The sequence below is a fragment of the Thermobia domestica genome, chromosome 2 (genome assembly GCF_964235325.1).
Source record: "Thermobia domestica chromosome 2, izTheDome1.hap1.1, whole genome shotgun sequence".
NCBI lineage: Eukaryota > Metazoa > Arthropoda > Insecta > Zygentoma > Lepismatidae > Thermobia > Thermobia domestica.
This window is the reverse complement of record NC_137455.1, coordinates 382,000,998-382,024,657: the sequence shown is the minus strand read 5'-3', so window position 1 is coordinate 382,024,657 and position 23,660 is coordinate 382,000,998. Positions and strand designations below refer to the sequence as shown.

At 34.0% G+C, this 23,660-nt stretch overlaps 1 long non-coding RNA gene across 3 annotated transcripts in view; it reads left to right on the top strand.

The window, feature by feature from the left end:
• LOC145678875 (uncharacterized) overlaps positions 1-23,660 on the top strand; it is a 747,802-nt gene that overhangs the window by 145,306 nt on the left and 578,836 nt on the right. Inside the window, exon 1 of one of the 3 annotated variants that reach the window (XR_014130473.1) lies at positions 10,674-11,744. The exons of the other annotated variants lie outside the window; for them this stretch is intronic. This is a non-coding gene — a long non-coding RNA (uncharacterized LOC145678875). Of the gene's footprint in view, positions 1-10,673; positions 11,745-23,660 lie in introns of those variants that run through there. 3 annotated transcript variants of the gene reach the window in all.

Below are 23,660 nucleotides of genomic sequence, written 5' to 3'. Positions count from 1 at the left end.
CAGTTTTCAAAAAATGCGTATTTTTGTTGTACAAGATTCCTCAATAAGGTGGAACGAGTCTGACTTGATCATTGTTGAATTCCCTCGGAAAGTGTTCAACTTGAACATGTGGGAAACTTTTGGTTTAATGACAATACATTTTATGTTTCTGTATATATGCAATTACAGAGGTCGTTAATTTAGTATGGTTTACTGTAGTGTGATACTTCAGTTGGCTACCCACTGGTTCTCACAACGGCTCAGCCATGACGCAAAGTGCGTCGTTGAAATTGTAGAGTGCGTGGAGGAAAATATTTGAAACAGTATTTGGTTGGTGGTAAAATTAGACTGAAATATCTAATTTTACATTTGATGTTAAGCTACTCTCTGTCCAACCGAGGTCACGTATGTACGAGGTCTCAAACTCTGTGCAAGTTCAGAAAACAGGCTAGGGTGCCTAGTCAGGTTACAGTGTGTTGTTGAAAAGAATCAAGTGTAAATGCACTGTGAAGAACACACACTTGCGAATTATTTTCCTTTACAATTTCAACCTGTGTCATTCTGCACATCTAACACCAGAAAAACATTAAGAGTTCATGCATTTCAGTCAGGAGTGATGAATGAACGCACCAAACGTCGTTAGTTTATGAAATTTCAGACGGTGACACAACATTGAGAAATAAGCCTCCAGCCACCGACAAACAGATTAATCCATCAGCTTCTTCTCCACCGAGGTGAAACTATTATTGCAGGCTGTTACAATTCTGGGCTCTAGGAAATGCATTGGAAATTTATCGAAAACCATCCAGTAGTAGTCGACAAACATAGTATTTCATGTTGCACAGCAATGCAAGCCCATGTCTCGCGGACGGTGTAAACTCTCCATGAAATCTTCTTCAACCCATGGTATTCTGATGAGCTCAGGATCATCGTGCAAGAAGACCCTCTGAAAACTGTTCGTGAAGTTGCAGACGGGTTAGGCATACAGAATAATACCGTCGTTCGGCGGCTCTGAGCAATCAGTAAAATGAAAAGTTGGATGTAGAAAATATGGTTGATATGTGAGATGACACCGTTAAGAATGAATTGTCTCAAGGTATGGTTCTCTGAATTACCAGAAATTACCAGGAAGTTTTCTTGCATCGGATTGCCACTTCTGATGAAACACAGATCTGTTACAACAATCTTTAACGGTCATGAAAGTGACTGGATCATAATCAACGTCAGGATGGTTTCCGAAAACCACTTCTCCACTCGAAGAAATTTTTGTTGCTGGTATAATGGTTATAGTGAAGTTGATCCATAATATTTTTCTCCACCGAGACAAAATCATTCTTGCGGATTGTTGCAATGCTGGGCTCCAATAAATACACTGGTAACTTGTCGGCAACCCAGAAACTCCTTGTCGAAACTCCAGAAATATCGGCTTTGAAACCTTAGTGTGGTTCCTTCCTCGTATAATTTATGTAAGAAAAAATATTTCTTGAAAGTTCGTTGTCCAGAGAGGGTTTTGAAAGTCAGAATCCTTGCAGAAGCTTAAGAGTATCTTTCTATTTCGGGGGACGAGTATATCAATAGGAAAATTTTTAGATTTGAACCAGGAAAAAATAAGTATCCCAGTGGCCACCCTTGGTGAATTGATTGTATCCAGCTTATACAAGAATTCATATTGCAGTCTAATCGTTTCTCGTGTTTATATCTAAGACTAGCACATGTATTTCAAGAGACGATATCAACACTAATGGTGACTTATACCATGTATATCTGCGACTTGGTTAGTAAATACTGGTATACTGTTTAGGAGTTCAACTATAGAGCATTAAAATATTACTGTGATAGGCTGTGTTAGTATGTATTGCAAAATGGAATGTAAACGTCCCTCTATAGGACCAAGTAGTACAAGTGGGTCCTTAGTTCAAATCCCGGTAGTCGCCTTGAATATAAATATAAGAGTGGTTTGAATATCACTGTTTCTTATATATAGCAAGATCCATCCCATATCTACTGTGTCATACAAAACAAACTAAATATCTACTTTGTCATACAAAAACGAACTAAATATCTACTGTGTCATACAAAAACGAACTAAATATCTACAGTATCATAGAAAAAACGAACTAAATATCTACTGTTTCATACAAAAACGAACTGAAAATCTATTGTCACAATAAAGAACTAAATATATATTGTCATACAAAAACGAACTATATATCTACTGTGTCATACAAAAACGAACTAAATATCTACTGTGTCATACAAAAACGAACTAAATATCTACTGTGTCATACAGAAAACAAACTAAATATCTACTGTGTCATACAAAAACGAACTAAGCACCAAAATTAGAAAAGTTTAGTTCCCTAGTGGTGATTAGAATTTTAAGCTAAAATGAAAATTAAATTTCTCGTTTAACGTTCCACACTTATGCTCTTTAGGCCAAAGGAGAAAAATTACCAATGAAAGTATGATTATGAAAGAATTGGTAGAATGATAATGTGGAAGAAAACAGGAGATTCCCTAGAAAATTCACAAACACGATGCTGTCCACTATAAACTTCCTATATTTGAAATCAAACCATTGCCCCCCTCACATTAGAGATGATCATTCTACCACTGAGCCACCGTGCTTTCACATACATCAACATCTCTTCGTAAAAGAGATCATTTCACTTTAGCTAATGATTAGACCCATTATTATTGCACATCAAACTTTAGACTTAGTTTTTTTTTTTAATTATGAAAATGGCGTTTAGTTTGCTCGAAAGCAGGGGCGCACCCACTGGGGTTCAATCGGTTCCAGACCCCCATCCCCAAAAAAACTTCTAACTCAACATACATTTGTATGCTTTCTCAATAAAACTATCCTTGTTCAACAGGGAAGTAATTGACATACCATGAAAATTTGATCTTACACTTCATCTGTACTCTTTCTCTTATAATGGGGGCGCGGTGGCTCAGTGGCAGAGCGTTCACCTCTGATGCTTGGGGTGCATGGTTCGATCCCAGCTCGCGCCTTGTGAACTTTGTGGTGGACAAATACCGTGCTCGTGGGTTTTCTTGGAGTTCTCCCGTTTCCTCCCACTTCCTTCATTCCCCCATTTTACTCATCTCTCATCAACACCGTCTCCTTTAGCCTAACCGTGGGACGTAAAACTTAAAGATTTCATTTCATTTTTTCTCTCTCTCTCTCTTATAAAAACAATCCACTTCTATCTTTTTTTTTTTTTTTTTTTTTTTGAAAATATAAGTGGAAATATTTTACAATTACTTTTCGTATTTTCGGGTGCAGAATAATACCCGTTCAATACTACATAGACGTAGTGGTTTGTAGTATTGAATCAGCCCACCCTCAAAACTCGAACCCATAAACAAAAATTTCTGGCTGCTCGCCTGCTCGAAATTATACGTGGTCTTCTTGGTGTTGAAAAGTGACGTTATATTTCATTCAGGAGCTGTGTGAATTACATAAAAGATAGAACCAAATGTAAGGAAAATTTTAATAATAACTCATTATTTATTTATTTATTTATGTGCTTTTTGATTAAAGTTTCTGTATAGCTGGGGGAGAGAGAAAGCGATTTAGCAAAGGTTTTATCTAAAGAGTTATTTTTATTTTTATTTATTTATTTAACAATCACCAGATACACCTCAGAGGTCACTTTATACTGGATATCTGACAACAATAATAACAATGGAAAAGATTTGGGAAGGTATCGGCCAGGGCCTTTTTAGTAGGTATCATCCCGACATTTGCCTGGTAGGAGTGAGGAAATCTCTGGGAAACTCTAGTCAGGATAGTCGGAAGAGGGAATCGAACTCACGACCTCCCGAGTGCAAAGACAATGCTCGACCACGTGAGTTACTTCTCTCGGTAGCGAACCATTTAGAGAGGTCCGGAAATTTAGGAATTGAATGTAGCATCAGTGAGTTCTAAAGTTAGAAATAGTTGAACTAAGGTATTTACATTAGAAATATACTGAATGAAAAGGGAACAACGCTAGAATTCTTATCAATCCTGTGTTACATAATCCATCACGTAATATAGATAATCACGCCTAAAAATATTTCTGATATGCAGTCGCCATAATTGTTAACGTCACTTAATTTAAAAGCGTGTTACGTTTCCTTGTTACGCCACCACGAGTCCCCTAACGAAACGAAAAATATCTGTTTTTTTTTTTTCTGTTGATGGTAGGGAGCACTCAGCGCCTCTAGTGGTGATCGAGTACATTAAAAGTTCGTTTTAATGGGAGAATCCATAGTTGGTAGTCACAAGCACAGCTGTGAAACTGATCAATACAAGTTAGGAGGGAAAAGAAACAAAAAAAATCTTTAGTTCTGAATATGTGCAGGTGTCCATGTTTTTTTTTCTTTCCTTTTTTTAATTCCGGACCGGAAAGAAGAATAGTCTATTAAACCCTGATTTAATTAGAGGCAAGATAACAAAAAAATTGAGTTAATTTTGTGGCAGCCATTTATGTCTCTGTAGGAAAGTAAAAATTCGAAAAGCCATGTTTTTGCCACGTTAGCAGAGACAGGCTGTCTTTTATGCTGGGCTACAGTCATTTTTGTGAGTGCTAGTTTTGTGTTTCTTACGCCAACGCTTTAAATTGCTTGCGTGTTTTTAGTGTGAAATTACAATTTATCAATATTATTTTTGAATATTGGTTCTAAAACTTTGTTTTTTCAAAATCTGATTTGTCACCAGTTGCATATGTAATATTTTAATATAATAGGAAATAGTCATGTAATGACAAAATCAGATCAATGAGCTCCCCCTCTCAAGTACGTATTATAAAAATGATTGAATTTTCTCGTATTATAAAAATGATTGAATTTTTACAATGTATCTAAAATTTATACTGTGGAGATCAGGGGGGTAAAAGTGAGGGGGAACGTGGGGGAACGCCGTCCTCCCACCTCCAAACTATATATACGGCGTCTCTCCAGTTCCTAAAAAATTACAATCGGCAAAGATAGGCAGGGGAACGGCGTGATGTCATGCCGCTACCTACCGTACTCCTATCATTTCAGATCCACTTTTACCTCTGGTGGAGATTGAGGATTTTTCTTTTCTTTTTTTTAGGTGAGTAGGTAGAAGCAATACCGGTACTTTATTTCTATATTCGGAAATTGGAGGACATCAATTAGTGGAACCAAACAAGCTGGTAATCCACATTGAGTATGAATGTAGATATGGTTCCAGGAAAGAATTTTTTAGCTCCTGGAAAATTCTAAGTCCTTGACAGCCCCTGAAATAATCACTGTTGCAGCCCATTTAGATTAAATGATTAATTGCTTTGCATGTAACATGTTTACCAGTTATATGGTATAGTTTCAGATGGGATCTGAACCAATTAGCTCGTTGGACGCTTTTCCACTGGAGGGGCCGCGGTGGCTCAGTGGTAGAGCGTTCACCTCTGGTACTTGGGGTCCCGGGTTCCAACCGAGCCTCCGCCAAGTGTACTTTGTGGTGGACAAACACCGTGTGCGTGGGTTTCCTCGGGGTTCTCCCGTTTCCTTCCAATTTCTTCATTCTACCATTTCATTCATTTCTCATTGTCATCATCTTCTTTAGCCTAGCCGGCATAAACGTGGGACGTAAAACTCAAAGATTTCATTTCATTTTTTTCCCACTGGAAATCGAAGCTGAGACCTCATATACACAGTTCACTTAGGAGCAATGTATCCGAGAAAAACACATCTACTTTTTTTCTGTTCCCTGAAATACTTTGAAGTATGTGTCTGTGTGCCTTGTTACATAGATTTAGGTCTGACTATCTTTAGTAAATAGTGAAATAAACATTGGTTAACTTACCAAGTTTTCTTGAGGTTTTCCCCATATTCTCATGTTGCCAACAATTCTTCCATAATCATTCACTTGGATTGCTTATTCTATGTTTCGTTTACGAGTTAATGAAGTGTCATTTCTAATATTTTTCATTGTTTAGAAATGAATTATCACATCACCGTGTAAAACTAAATAATGAATTTTTTAACAAGTTCTGTGCTAGACCAACTGACTAAGTAGGTCACGTTACTATGGAACAAACGATATTAAAGTGGTTTCAGTATGTTATTATTAGTTTCCTACTCTTGGGTCTACAGGAAAAAGGTCCAAGTTTAGGATGTGGCCAACTTATAAGACTACATACCTACATAGTGTATGAAGTAGGTAAGTTTTCTCGGGATTTTCTCACATTCTCATATTTCCTATAATCCTTCAATATGCATTCGCTTAGATTATTGATTTACGTAACTTATATGTCTTTCTTTGCAGTTAATAAGGTGGCATTGCTAATATTATTCACTGTTTAGAAATGAACAGTGGCGTATTTAGGGGGCGTAATGCTCAAGGTCCCTCCCCCGAAATAAATTTGTTAGTTTTTCGCATTCCACGTACAACATTTATCCTTCTTACCATTTCTAAGAATTTCATTGACTTTCCATTTTCTTATTATCTTTGTTCAGAAATAATACTGTATTTGTCAAATTTCATTCCGTGTAAGAACTACGTTCTTTTTTTCTTTCTTTCGTCCATTCTAGTCTTCTGTTTCTTTTTCTTAGTTATTACTTTCTTTCGTTTCTCCTATCATACTTTCGACCGTTGTTAGTTGTGATTCAAATCGGCCGCCTTCAGTAACACCAAAACTAAGAGGAGCTGATAAACGAAACTGGTGGTCCACAAGGTTTTCAACATAATGGGACTTTAGTTATTCTAGCAAAGGAATATTTACATCGTTTAGTTGTAAAGAAGGTAAATGTTTGAATTAAAGAAAATCAAGAGTGGGAATAAGTAGCAAGGGAAATTAGGTAGGCCAAGAGGATGCTTCCTTTCTCTTCTATGAATAGACTAAAAGGTTAGAGTCACTGCTAAATTTTTGAGTATCATATCATATAAGGTTCACCAGTTTACAATTCTTGCAATTAAAACTTCAATTTATGCATAAATTAGCATATATTTCATTCTCAAACTCAGGTGAGCAATTGCCTCCTGCTTTCCTATGTTGTGCATAGTCCCCCGAAACAAAACCCTAAATACGCCACTGGAAATGAAATATCATATTACCTTACAAAAATTGGTAATGAATTTCTTAGCAATGGTGTCACCTCAGAACAGTTATGTTTTAAATAGTAATAGACTAGAAAGAATGTTTATTAATGTTAAACTAACACAGTGGTAGACAAACTTTTTCAAGAGAGGATCGAAGGAAAAATAACAAAACTTTAGGTGGGCCAAAATAATTTATTAAAAACAAGAATGATACATTTTCGAAAATTCTTGTAATACGAAATCCCATTTTAATGATGGAAGTATCTCATAATCTGGTTCAAACTGGGATGCACTCATTCTGAGAAGTGAAGTTTAATCCTCATCTGTCAGCCTTTTTCTAAGACAACTATTTCTAAATATCTCTATTTTTCTACTCATTTCTTAGATTAGAAATTATGTCACAGGCTGGATAGCATCTTTCAGATTGCTGCATCTGGCTCGCGGGCCATAGTTTGTCCATTGCTGGCCTGAGAAATGGAAATGCATGTAACATGGTAAAGAAATATGGCAAATACAAAATGTGAGGGGAATGAAGTCTTTTTGTATTCGCCAAACATAAGAAAATTATTCAGCAGATAGGCTCAAGTCTTATGTTCAAATTCGCGAGCCAGGCGAGGTCAAGCCTTAATGGGATTAGTAAGCGCGGACCTCATTGTAAATAGCGAGCACGAGCTTGAGTCTAGGGCGAGCCTGAGCTAGTGTGTGTCTCATTGTAATTCTTGAGCTCTAGGTTTATTGAGAATGGTGAGTCTGAGCCAGATTGCAAAACAGACAATCTCTCTCCTATTTAGGAACATGCCAGTTTTTCTTAGAATTAGGGACGGATTTAGTTTTGTTTTTTCTTAGAAATGGAGACTAAGATCACAAGGAAATGGAGATATTTTATGCCTAATTGAAAAAAAAAAAAAAAAAACTAACTAACTCTATGGCCTATGGAACCCGGAGGTTCAATGCCGCGTTCACGAAAGCTCTCCACTGACTTCTATCTCTAGCCAACTCAATCCAGTTCCCACTTTGTATTCTTATTTCTGAGAGATCCATCTTAATATTGTCCTCCCATCTGCGCCTAGGTTCTGCTAATGGTCGTTTTCCGATTGGACTTCCAGCTAAAACTTTGAAAGCGTTTCAACTTTCTTCCATTGTGGCTACATGACCTGTCCACCTAAGCCTCCTAGATTTGACGACCCTAACAATGTTTGGTAAACTGTATAAATTTTGCAGTTCCTCGTTATGACGTTTCTGCCATTCCCCATTCCCGTTCCTCTTGGTTCCGAATATCCATCTCAGGATTTTGTCCTCAAATCCAGTCTACGCTCTTCCCTCAGATTAAAAAGCGACCATCTTTCGCAACCATACACAACAACAGGCATGATTATCATTTTATACATTGTAAGCTTCATATTTCTTGTCATAATTCGAACTACAAAAGATTTTGAACTGAGTAATGACACGAATCCCTGATTTTAGTCGACAATTGAAGAATTAATTGAAAAAAAAAACGTTAAATATTTCGCTTATTTTAAGATCACATTTGTAAGTTAATATATTTACATATTATCGGTTGTCCCGTACATAATAATTTCTGTATATAGTTGCAAAAAATATGGAGAGGGAGCAATAAACCAGTTGGTCTGAAACAAAAGTATCAAAGAGTAGCCTACTTTACGATAGGTCAACAGATAATTTCTTGCAGAATTTGTGTGTATACATATTTTGGAAGAATTGACTCTTTATGGCTGTTTCATATGCTATTTAGTTTAATAATAATAATAATAATAATAATAATAATAATAATAATAATAATAATAATAATAATAATAATAATAATAATAATAATACTAATAATAATAATAATAACTCAGTTACTATGACAGGAATCCATTGCAGGCCCGTGTCCACGGAGGTCTAGGGTGGGCCGACCCCCCAAATTTTCACAGCACACCCTAAAATTTTCACTGTAGGCTTGCAAATGAACTATAATATGACGATGAACTATAATATGGTTGGATTGGGCCCCACTAACATCTACCGCCCCCCCCCCCCATTCCTTTTTTGGGCTGGCTACCGGCCTGATCTATTGTTAGCCTCCCCAGATAGGCAATTGTTTCCCAGTAGCATATTTCTACTGCAATAATTTCCTTTGCTGTATTTACTAGCTCCCCACCCTTTTTTTTTCAAAATGTATTGTTAATTTTTTTTGAGAAACGATTATAATCCCATAGAAAATAATACGTTTTTCGACAAATGGAGGAAATACCAGTAGATACCAATATATAGTTTTTAATTATTGTTTTTCTTTAGGTTGTTTCAAAGTTTTTGAGATGGGAAAGTATTCTATTTATACGATAAATTATACATAGTCCTCAAGAAAAATAACATTTCAACAACTTGAATATCAGTAGACCTAATCGTTATACACAAATATTGATTAAATAATAATCACATTTGCTGGCATATCTTGTTCATTTACCGGGCTTAGAATAACAAGGTATATGATTCGTTATTATAAAGATTAACAATAACAATAATTTGAAATTTTTGATAAAGTTAAGTTCTATTTTCGATTGGTTAATTTGTCAATACATAATATTTTTTCAGAATAGATTGAGGCGCTACCAGTGACTATCTGGACAGGCACTTCTAATAAGTCACCGGTTTTGCAATCATGACCAGTGTTCGTTGTTGGAGGTCTCTCCTAATCTAGGGAAATTTCGTAGATTAAATTTAGTAAAAAGGGAAAAAACGGGAATTCTTCGATAAAACGTGAAAATCCAGGGAAATTCTCGCCCTGGTAGATTGACCAATGTAAATGCTTAAATTTTTCTTGGTTCTTCAGAAATAAACCAATAGCAATAGTTTGTATGTATGTATACAAAGTAGCATAATTTACACACATTGTTGGCTGATGTATTTGCATTTTTTTTGTTAAAAAATGGAAGAAAAAAGTTTTTTTTAAAAAATAGAAGTAAATGTAGCTAAATTAATCTTCTCACATAACTTCTGTTATAGGAATTGGACACTTAACAAACTTATTTCTAGGGGAAATTCGGTAAGAAAGGGGAAAATTTTCTTTAAGGAGTCAGTTACGGGAAATTTTCTTAAGGAAACCTACTAATACTGATTATGCATGATCCGTTGGTTTGGTAGGGGCATAAACTCTGTATAGTCATCTTAAGGGGTGCTTGTAACCAAGGGCGCCGATTCTGGGGTCCGATGGGGCCTGGGCCCCCCAAAAGCTCATGTGGCCCCCCGTATTGTATTTATGAATATACAATAATTTGAATGCAATTTGTCTTAAAAATCCTCATATATATACCTTCTGCATCCGAATGCCCCCTTCCCAAATTTACAGAGAAATCGGCGCCCTTGCTTGTAACTGCATAATAAACCAGTCTCAAAACCGACACAAACTTTTAGGTGCATGCACAATTTTTGTCTTAGAATTACATATAAAATTATTTCCATTCCTTTCTATAATAACTTCTATCGTTATGGGAATTTGTTTCTCTACACTGGTTCCAAAAGCGTAAAATACGTATGCATTCTTGTGTGAGAAAAACAAAATAGGACAGACCGTCTCCTTGTGATTTTTTTACTTACGCTTTCTAATAGGGTCATGAGGACAGTGTGTACAGCCTTGAACTGAGCTTTGGCGGGAAGTGTTGGTGGTATTTTATTGTAAACGTAGGTCTTGAGTAGGGAGGGAGAACAAGAAAAAAATAAAAGAAAAAGAAAAAACACGGGAAAAGAGGTGAAGCCGTTGACTCCATGGTGTCTCGATGGCTTCTGGGAATCTGCCTTCACTCGCCCTGCTCACCATAATGATCGATGGAGTCGAAAAGGCGGAGTTTTACATGCCTTCCCAGAAAATAACATGCAGCTGTCGTGTTCGACCAATCATGGCCGCGGACACACAGCAGTGCGGAGACCTTGTAGGCGGCGGCTGAGGCAACCGACGCTTGTCTCCGATTGGTGGAAATACCATCACATGACTGCGTTCCATTGTTGTAGTGGGAATCGGCACATCAAGCTTTGTGCAAGGGTCTCTGTTTTGCTCGCCCGTTCGCCTCGCTGTAATCTCCCTGCGCTAGGCTAAAGCGAACTTGGCTGAGATGTCTGACAGTTTTATCGATAATAAATGAGAAATTTGAATTAAGCAGGTTTGGCCTGAACGGTTGGATATCCATTACATCTTTACTTTCAAAGCTACGTAACGCTTATTAACTACCTAGCGGAGAGAGAGGAATATAGGTCTGCAAGTAAAAAAAATATATATGTATAAAGCAAAAAAGCGAGAAAAAAGAGAGGGGAGTTACATGGTTAGTAGTAAAACCAAGCTAGTACACGTTGAGAGGGTGGTGAAGGGTTCAGAACATGGGTGGGGAACTTTTACAGGGCTCCCTAGGATTATGTTCAAACCTGAACGTAGGCATGTAGACGACAACTCCGTTCGATTCAGTTTCCCGTCTACGCACCAGATGTATACATAGCTTTATAGTAGTACCGTGATGTTGTTTTGCACTTCCAAGGAATATAAAACACGTCTCCAATGGCTTTGGTACCAGGGTAGGAAAAAAATAACAGTTCTGTTTCGGTTGGAGCTTTCAACGCATTTGCAAAGAAGTTCCGGGGTTCGTTGGTTACACGAAAACAAGCTGCCATGAGTTTTCGCCACTCCGCGAGCAGAACGGCGCTTGGCTTGTCTTTGTAGGTAAGTGTCAAAATAAAATTGGATTTTGTTTATATAAAGTTACTTATCAGAGTAGCGTGTCTGTACGTATTTAGGTAGTTTGTGGTCTTGTAGGGTATTTGTACGGTAATCTTGTTAGTTCTGTCTGCGTCTAGTGAAATCCCGTTGAAGACTAGGAGAGGAATGCCTGATCCCAAACCAGTTCCTTAGGTTTTCGTGCCACACGAATGTATATATATATACGTACATATACGTATATCCTTACACATGCACACACATACAGACACACACGCCGCTAGACCAGGAATGAGATCAAGAGACATGAGGAGTGGGGAGGGAGATTACATCACGTGACCACCAGTAAGTTATCTCATTAATTTCGTGACAATGTGTAACTTGTCTTAATTGAGACGGTGAATTTTTTCCCACAATCGTGTTACAACCCATCTGCATTACCATTTAAGCTTGTGCAACCCTTGTACCTTAACTAAATCCCCCTTCCCACTCGTTTTTTTAGAAGGCATCCAAGTTCTTTCGCTTCACATGTGAGTTAATCTACCTCTCCTACACAATGCCCCCACCCTAGCTCCTTCACACACACACACACACGCACACATACACATATATAGTAGTTCCTCCCACCCCGAAAATTAGGAAAGAAGTTAATCGAACAGAAATATTCGAAGTAAAGCTGGCTACTCCTCCCATAGTCATTTTTAACCAGCCATTTATGTAAAACAGTTGATATAAGTAATATAGAAGTCCTTACATGCTTTGATACAAAAAAATCTAAGTTACTACATAGTTATAAGTATCAACCCTTAGAAGCAAAAAAAAAAAAAAAAAAAAAAAAAAAGTAAGAAACTCGGACACTAGGAATCAACCCTTGATCCCTCCCCCCTAACCTTCTCATAGTGTTCATCCCCCCTCCCGCCGTCTCTAACATTTTCTAAATAACGTTTTCCTATTGGTCGAAAGAAATGAGGAAAAGTGAAGTAAGGTAAGGGGGGGGGGGAGAAAAGAGGGTCATCTAGTAGAAATACGTATAAAAATAGAAACCTAGATTCTTGCGCATGCTTTCAAATATTCACAAGAAAGTTGTGTGGATTTTTTTCCTACTTATTCTTGAGTACCTTTCTTTTTTAAAAAGAAAAACTGTATGAATAGAAATGTCTAGTAATATAGAAGTATAGTTCTCCAGAGTTGTATTAAAATGGCAAAATTACATGCAGTCTATACTCCCTTTCTTTGCATGATGTATCCATTGATGTCAAATAACGAGTACATTGTTAAGATTTATTTGAATGTAAAACAATTACCAATCATTTCGCTGAATGCCGTAATTTTACTAGAAAATAAATGAACTGCATGCACTAAAGTTCTCCCAAGTAATGGATGATGATTTTACATTCCAGAATTCTCATTTTCTTACTTCACTAGCATGCACCTGTATTTCTGTAACAAAACTCACAGTCGGTTAGAAAGACTAAAAAAAATGACACATAATGAGTACAGTAAATTCTACTATTAGTATACTGGTGAAAAATAAGAACACAGAGCATTTAATTAGAGAATAATCTTTCTTTAGTTTTGCTACACACAAAGTTCACCCTTACTTCGGCTAAAATTACTTCTCGTAAAATTAGAGCTCTCTATCGGGGTAGTTCTCTATGAAACATAGAACAGGGAATTTACATTCAGATGATGCATCATACACTTAACCAACGAAAATTTTGTCTGAAACTAATTGCATTGTTTCTAAATATCCCTTGAGAATGTTTTCGTGAGCTATTTTCTTAAATAGGGTAGGAAAAAGAAGTCTCTACTTGTTTTTAGCTTTTCTTAAAAAGCACATTTATCCTAATGAAAAGATTAGCACAGTCCTTTTAATTAAAACAGAAAACCGCAAATTAAGCTCTGGGTGTGTGGGTTACAGTACACTTAGTTTTAAGAAACGTGATATATATACGTAAAGTACGTTAGCTTTTAACGTTCACATGAATTTAAGTGGCATACGTACCGGTACTCAGCATGTTCTTTGTATGCTTATAGTCTACAGTGGGGGAAGATCTTTGGTCCTGAAATTATACTGTAAGTCTATTTGCTGAGGCAGAGGCAATTACATATTTTCTTGGGAAGATAGGCCTATAAATAAAAAGAGCTTTGGAGAAGTACAGAAAATTATTCTGTATAGTTTCAACTTAATACAATTTTATACTGTGTCACTTCGTGCCCAAGTGTGTAACGCACGTCCTCCTATGTGCGTGCTCTGAGTTTGTTCCAGGCTGGGTTGTTGATTGTTGATTAGAGCTTATCAATCAGAACTAAGACCACATGAGACGTGGACTTACAACTTAAGAGACCTAATCACTGCGAAATTAAAATACCCGCTAATTTTACAGTAATTATGTGATATCTTCAAATAGATTTTAAAAAAATTGAAATATGAAACAAGAGCGCGCTAGACAATATGATTTTGTATGAGATACTGTTATCACGAGTCACCTAGATTTTCCGTTTGCAGCCATTTATAGACGCGAAAATAAATGCCGATTTTCTAAATGGCTGGAAATCGAAAACAGATAAGTGAGTCGTTATAACGGTGTCTCATGTAAAATAATATTTTTTAGCGAGGTCTTGTTCCACTTTTCGATCATGTTTTATCTAATTGAAGATATCACATAATTACTGTAAAATTAGCGATATTTTAATTTCGCCATGATGGGGCCTCTAAAGGAAGAATCTGAATCACCAGAGTGCGCTAACATATCAAGATTCTTTACTGGGAATCGAATCCACGATGCGGCAAAACGACGGTTCGGGCGTTAACCAATAGACCAACGAAGGGGTCATTCCAGGCTAATGTTTGCTTTGGATAAAATCCAAAGCGCAGGACTTGGTTCTACTTTAATACTGTTTAGTACGTTTTCAAACAGCCTCAACAATATTACAATAATAATAATATTGCCATTTAAGTTGGGGTGGTTACGACAAAATAAAACGAAGCAATGTCTCACTAAAATTTTACTCCGTCCACAGTTATGTACATAATTATTTTATGTTCAATTAATTATTATTCCTTATTTTATTTTAACATTTTTTTTTATTTTTCTCCTTGCCTGAAACTGTTGTTATTGTAATTTTTCAAAAATGGCAGAGACGCTGTCATATTATCATTGTTAAATTACAACATTAGTTTAAAACTAAGAATATATAGTAATTAATACTTAATAAAAAATAATTGATCTTTATCCATAATATTAATTGATATTATAATAACCTGCACCAAATATATTCAATTATTCTTTCTTATCTGGTAATGTAAACAATAACAGGAGCGTAAAATTTACGATATATACTTGACAATGAAAATAACGGTATAGAGGACCAAATCAAGTCGAATTTATAAATGACCTTTCTGCTAAATTTTACAACTCTAATGTTTTGGAATTTCATTAGTACATATAAGTTCCTATTGTAGACTTTCTTGTAATCTAGACTAACTTATTTTGCTAAAAAATTATAAATATTAAGGAGCTATTATAATTATAAAATTATAGTTATAGTTATAAATTAGTAATAGTTATAGTTATAAATCTGAACTAATTTCTAAAAACAGTGTCAAGTTAAAATTTTCCAATTAGATAGAACGAGTAATTTCAACATTATTATATAGATATCATTCAACAAAAAAAGAAAAAAAAGAACGAACTGCTTGTGAAACTGTTTTTACTGTAAACTACAAGTAACCAGTAAAAATAGAATTTTATATCTCTACTTATCTCATTTCTCTTTTTCCTAATTGAATCTATTTTGATATAACTTTGGGTAAATGATCTCTTTTTTATGTTATAAAAATAAAATATTTATTGAATAGTTTTTCGTGTCATTGTACTCCAAATGTTTAATAATTTGTTTAAGGATTATTATTATTGTACCGTTGAATGCTAATTTATATTTTGTATCTTGTAACTGTACATATGGTAGAATTTAAAACTAAGAATTGTCTATGTATATATGTATATATTTCCTAGATAATTTAGTAAAAACGCGTGATATTTACATCAATTTTTGTTTAATCATCTTTATTTCGAGATAAATTATTCATTATGGCTTGGTTCTCAAACTTTTTGACTCATAAGACACTTTTTCGACTGATTATTAATAGTAATAATATAAATTAAAATATGGTAAGCCTATAAGTTTCTATAAACTATATAGACTATATAAGTTAATAAAGTAAGCCTACAAGTTTGAGTATTGTTATTGCCACCGGAAGCGTTGACTGCTACAGTCTATCTGAAAATTTATTAATTTAATTATTACATGAATATGATTTTTAAATTCTAAAATGAAACGACACACTCGTTGGAAAATTACACTGTAATACACTGACAGATTTTATTACAAAGACAAAAAACTTGCAAAATAACTTGCATCTTTATCCTTTAGGTTTTCAATTGCTTTAGTAGTATTAAAATTAAATATGTAAAAGTAATTACATAGGCCTACATTGAAATAAGATCTTCAGGAAAATATTTGAATGAATGGCGTCGAACTATAGCGCCCTCTATTGTTAATAAAATATTAATCGTCGCTTCATCAATTTATAATAATGCAGTTTTAATTAACATTTGATAGTAACAACATAAAGAGCCATTGTTTTGGTGATTTCTGATACATTTTATTTAAATCTTACATGAATAGTACATGCATAATATATGTATTAATTGAAAAGATATCATTTGTAATACATGATCTAATGTTGGATTTTTCTTTCAAACTATTTTACTTTTGTATTTCAAACATAATTATTTTTCAAAAAAATAAAAATTTCTTAAAAGAAAAATTGTCATCTGTTTTTCTGAAGTACAAATATAGATAGCTCTGTTCTAACTTATATAGCTCCCCTATTCGTTTTGAAAGACAGTAAAATTATGTCTTTAAATTGTTGATAATCATTAACACAGATTATTGAAAACTTAAGAATATTTAAATTCTATTAAAAGTAAACAATGTTTTGATGCTTATACTTAAAAAAGTTTGCTAACAGCTATCTTTTGCTGATATTCATATTTATACAAATAATTTTTTGAATGAGTTTCTAATTCAAAATATCGAATGACTAACCTTAGTGATAAAATGTGCATATTTTGAGTTGTTTCAAAATTTTATTAGACATAAAAGTCATTTTTAAAAAATCCTGTCTTTACTTACCAAGAAAACACTTATTAAGTAGGCCTATATTGGTTACTACTAAATATTTATTTTTTGTAATATAAAAATTTAGCTAATTTGGTTCTACGAGATGCATATATTTGGTTTTTATTCTGTAAATTTTGTTCCTTATTAAACAGATATTAGGCCTATATGTATAAAAGCAAATAGAAAAAGGAGGATTATTAAGTTATTTTTATTGTAACTAAATTATGCATGTTGTATATCCATTGTTTCTTTCAAGAAGATCACATCTACCTATATTTGTATATAGGCCTATAAGTGGACAGGGATGGCGTCCATCAGGTCCGCAACCCCCCTCTTAAATTTTGTAACTGTTTAAACATTATATTTCTTAAGTGTTATTTCTATGTGAGGGGTGTCAGTACATGCGATCCGGGCCTACTTTAATCTTTTAACTTTAAACTCATCACAACAATAATTCCTGGATTAATTACTCAGTTTGTGTCTCTGCTAGTATATTCCAACGAGACGAGAAATTAATTTTCAAATCAGAGACGAGACAAGAAACGTGACAACTCCTTTTCGAGTAGACATTGGGGACGAGACGAGACAGTTCTCGAGTCTCATGGACATCACTAGTTCACTTAAAACTTAGATCTTAAACATTGTTTTAGTGTTACATAAAAAAGTGATTGCACGAACATAAGGAATAGCATTTATCAACGTTTAAAAATACGCAAGTCGGTCAGTTCAATAATAAACATGGTTTAAATGTTGTTGTATCACCAGTGGCGTAACTAAGGTCTTGGGGGCCACCCCGCAGACAAATGGAATGGGGCCCCTTCTCTACGTCCTACAACACGATTTGGGGGCCCCGTGATGGCTTGGGGCCGCCCCTCAATGCGGAGTCTGCGGGGCCCTTATCTACGCCCCTGTATATCCCATTCTTCTTGGACCTCTTTTGACGCGGATCCCCTCTAGTAACATCTAGATGATATTAAGAAAAAATCATGACAAATTTTATACATAAATTTTAAAAAACAAGATCAAGGGCAAAAAAAAAAAAAAACGTACCTAGAAGCAAGAGAAAAAGATGAATAATTCTCAAAAATCAAGACGAGACAAGAATTCTACAAAAATTTACAAGAGAAGAATAGGAAAACTTTATTTCTCGTCTCATGGCTAGGGCTACCTTACTGTTTACTTCGGTGTTTACGTTTTTTTTTTTGTTTTTTTTAATTCATTCTTGTCCGTTACATTTGTCACTGATTAATCTGATAAATAATGGAGACGAAATGAAAGGACAGTGGAGAGAAGTAATAGATAGAATAATAAAAATAAACATAGAAGCAATAGAACATCAAACAAAAATAAGTTGTAATGTTAGCCGAGGATAGAGCTAGATTAATAAATAAAAAAAAGTAATAAAACGTTAGACCTAAATCTATTTCACCATTTTATCCTATGAGAAGTAAAGATAATATTTGCAAAATTTGTCACCAATTTCTTAGTCCTACTACGCTTTCATGATTTTTAACATCTGTAAAATAATAATTAAAAAATTTATTGAACAAAGAATAATAAAATATACAGATTACTATTACACTACATAAGCGTATCCTTAGCTAGAGACCTACAAAAGTGTTAAGGATTTCACTCTTCTTTATAGACATCAAATTCTATAAGAACTTTTCCGAAGTTTTGTTGTTTCTTTAGTATGCAATTAGTGGCAGATCTAGAATATTAAAACTGAGTGGCCAGCCAGAACACAGACTATGATAGGTATATCATGAGTTTACTATAAACTTTGAAAAATATATAAATAATAGCTTAAATTGTTTTGTCGCTGAATAACTGGAGGCCTAGTCCCCCTGGTCCGTGGCTAAATCCGCCACTGTACGCAATTATTGACTATCTTATCTTAATAGCTATCCACTCAACCTGTTCGAACTTCTCTTTAGGAAAAAAAAAGACGTTTTTAAAAGGAACATTGAACTTAATTAACTTACATCAAATTAATAATTAAACGTAGTTCAAAACAAGTTACAGTCACTTATATTCCGATATGATTTGTATTACTTTTCTGTTGATAGTTTCAGAAATAGGAATAATCTTGGATTTGGAGGTTCAAACTCAGATATATATATATAAACAGAATGTTTAGAGGGGAAATGAGTTGATATTACGGAAATATAATTACTAAGTGAAGGTAACTACTAATCTAACCTGAATAAGCAAAAAATGAAGAAAATAGCTATAGGGAGAAAGTATGAATGTTAACCAAAAAATTCTGCTGCCCCCAAATCCAAATTATGCGCAGGAATATATATATATATATTCTATAGAAACTATAGGAGGCAGAAAATAATTTGAAATGAATAATTACGAAAGAAATAGTGGGAAGAAAAGCCCGAAAGAAACATCATTTCTCCGTCACAAACCTACAAGTTTTGGGATCAATCCAGACATCCTTCACACCATAAGCATATGCTGTACAACTGAGTCAGTATATCTTATCAACCAAAAACTTATTAATATATATATTTGGAATTTTGAAATTATTATCTTAATTTACATCAAAATTTTTAGTAATTACGTATTAATTTCAGTTATGAAAATTTTCTATATAGAATAGACGTCATAATAGAGCAAATATAGAGGACAAATTTCAACACAAAATACTAGGCTTCAAGTATAATCTCAAATCATGTAAGTTATTTTGCAGTTTATAAATGTAGCAGAAAGTGAATCGGGAGTACGTATTATTCATTCATTTATTATTTTTGTTATTATCATGCTATTCATAGAAAGTTATGGTTTCTGTCTGCGAAGAATTTATCAACTTATTCTATAGTATGCATGTACAGTAAGATGCTTTAATATATTTTTTTTGTTTTAATTATATTAAAAATACCATTCAATAATATCAAGTTCTAAGTTTGCCTTCTACAAACAAGAATACTCTGTTTTTCTTAGGAATTATTGTTCTATTAAACATCAAGATAGTGATAGGACTATTTACAAAAGTAGAGTGAGCTAGAATATCATATTACCATAGAAAGCTAGAATTAATATTTTATATAAGAAAAATAATAATTTTCGGAAGTGAATTTTATCACTATATCTAAAAGAACAAAATACAATAATATTTTAAATTACTATTGTTTTTCAGTTAAGTATTGCAAACTGAAATTATTATAAACGATTATTTTTTATTAATAAAAAAGTTTGTGTTAGCTGAAAATATTTTTTTGTTCGGACACAAAGAGTAATCTCGTGACGGCTGCAAGAAGCTCCAGCCTCGGATGATTTCTTCCGTTAGAGGTCGCGCGCGAATAGGATTTTAGAGCTCTTCACGAAATGGCTGCCGTAATCTCGACCACCCGGAGCGACAAGGGCGTTCGTTCTATTTTCTTGTTGTTGATGTACCTGGAACAGAAAATATAAAAATATTTTTAATAAAACGGAAATGAATTAATTAATATGTTAAGGTATAGGTTACTCAGAAAGTATCTATTTTAAGTAATGGCATTACGCAAACAATCGATAGATGGTTATCTTTTTTGTTTATGATCCTTCCCCCTGCTAACCCTGCTATTGACAAGAGTAGGTGGCGGCATTCTATTATCCACGCTTCGTTGCATCCTTGTCACTCTAAGAAATTGTTGTAAGTAGATTTATAATGTATAATTTCTAATAATCTATAGCTATATATAGTAATTTGTTACTAAGGACATTTGATTCTAATAGATTCTAAATTTGTTTCTAATCGAGGACACAAAATGTACATGTTGTGTGCTCTAAACATCATTTTGACAACACATACCAGTGAGATTTTATTGTAAAACTTAATCTAAGTTCCCTTATCTGGAATTCAACTTTTTAAAAATTTGTTAATATACTTTAATTTTTCAATTTTGCATACAAAATAGTGGTTATTATTCATTTGTGAGTGAAAGATTCAATATACAATAACAAATTATATTACTATCTGATAATATTTAAAAAAAAATTTACTCTTTAAAAACGAATTGTTCACACACTGCATACTTTTTGTGGACTAGAATAGTATATATATCTTGTGGGTTTGAATTTTTACCAATGCTAATGTTGACGGACCCAAACTACAGTTAATATTAGTAAAAATTTAAAAAGTTGGTAATATTTAGGTGAATATACTATTTCAGGCCAATAGTTACATGATTTGTAGTTTGTAATTAATCTTTTAGTTATCTTACGTACGTATCTACTGGAGTGTAGGCCTAATGTAGCAAAATATACTGAAGTAGGGATTTCTTGATGTTATGTTTATTAATTTATTGATTTATTTATAACTTTAAATGAATATTCTTGCTTAAGTTTTAAAGAGGAACCAGTTAAAAACAAAACATAATCTTAAATAGGTTTATATTTAAATAGGCCTATTCTTTTTATTAAATTATTAACACACACATAGATAATTATCTTACACTGTTCAAGAAATTGATTCAATTTCTAAAAGATCGATAAATCGGATGTACTAAGGTAACGAGTGTTCAGCACAGCCAAAGAGGAAAAAGGAATCATTTTATTTATTTATGTAAGACCATATTAAATGTTTCAATGACTGTTTGCATATTAATAATTGCATGATAATATATCACACTATAAGGAACCCCAACTGGCAAAGTATATTGGACCACGGTTCGTGAACCAGTTTTCCAATAATAATAATAATTATTATTATAAAATTAATTATCAAACTCAAGCTTACTTGTGTTAGTAGAATGACGTATGTGTGACCATTTAGGCACTATTTTAGACATTTTTTCCTCTTACTATGTGACATCAAATAATATCTATCTATTAATATCTATTGAAATTGAGTTAGTTTCAGTTTTAGTTATCTCTATGAAATACTAATGCTAATCTGTTAGTATATTTTTTAGATCAAAAATCAAACATGTTTCAGGCAAACATTTTCTTGTAGGCCTTATATCTGGAGAACTACATATAATATAGCCAAACCTAAACTACCATCTAACTCAGTATGATGTGCTTATTCAATAAAAAATACAAAAACTCGATTTAGGGGCCGTTCAAAAATTTTGTGGACCCTGATCCACAAACTAATTATTGGCCAAGATCACAATCTTTTGATGCATTTTTTGATCATTCGTAATATTCTTGGCCAAGAATATAATATTTTGACCCATTTTTTGATCATTTCTAAAATTCTTGTTTTTAACCATTTTAGGATTTCCACTTTTTGAGGTAAATTTTAGACTTTCACTCAAACATCCACTGCTTCCTTACTATTTGTAGTAGGATCATGGTTCATACCTCATTTTCTTCAGGAAAGAGCATCCTTTCCAAGGTACTACTCATTTGTCTGTATTATACACTAGAAATGTGAACATCGAAAAAACCGGGAGATTTTTTCGAAAAAAAAAAACAAAACATTTACGCCCCTCTGGCCCGGGCCTTAGATTCACGAAGAGATCTGAATGTTGTGTGCAAAATTTCAATCTTGCATCTTGAAAACTGAGGTCGGTAGAATTTTTTCAAAGTCTGAAAGTGACCAATTTTTTATGGTTTTATACACATATAGAAAAATATACATAAAAATATTCAAAAATGTATTGCGTCATTACTATTTAACCTAGAGTCATGGTTCAAATGCTATTTTCTTCACTATAACGAGCCCTTTCCAACGGTACTACTCACATGTCCGTATCATGCACATGAACCGGAAAATTCAGGAAAAGCCCTGATATTTTTTCTGAAAATCCCGCCAAAACACGTTCCCCTCTGGCCCTGGCCTGGGTTGACACTGGGACTTGACTTTTTCCCTAAAACTACGTTGTTACGTACATAATAACTGTACAAAATTTCAATCTTGTATCTTGAAAACAAAGGGCGAAAACAATTGTTGAAAGTCTGAATTTAGATCCTATATCTACACACACACACACACACACACACACACATATATATATATATATATATATATATATATATATATATATATATATATATATATATATATATATATATATATATATATATATATAAATTTACTGTGTCATTACTGGTTAATCTAGAGTTATGGTTCAAACGCCATTTTCTTCACTATAACAAGCCCTTTCCATCGCATGTCCATATCATACACCTGAACCGGAAAAATCGGGAAAACGGGGATTTTTCTTAAAAGAAAATATCACCCCCTCGGGCCCGGGCCCGGGCCCGGTTTCATGTGGAAATCTCAAAAAAATTGAGAAATACCCAAAAGTTACACACAATCCGTATGCTTAGTTTGAGTATGATATCTTGAAAACTAAAGGCGTAAAAAAAAAAAAAAAATGAAATTTGCCTTAAGGAAAATTAAAAAGTCACGTCCCTCCGCCTCCACTTGGCGCCACCAAGTTGACCATCCGGTTCCAAAATGCAGCTGGGGTATTCTTTGGTCCATCCTTGACTTGACCAATAAAAAAAAAAAATCCGGCTTAAATACATGTTATAGAACGCAAATAAGCAGTCAGAGACAATACTACGCCATGGTAACAAAAGTTACCAAAAATCCTAAAAGGAGTTAAAGGCTGGATTAGAAGCAAATCTATTTTCGATGCGTTAAACTGCATTAATAAGGATTCAATGCTCTCCCACATTGAAAAAAAAAATGACTTAAAATAAGTCAATCATTCAGCAATTATGATGTATGAAATAAAAGCTAACCTTGAACCTGCATGACTATTCTCGAACCTTTAGGTCTTCAGT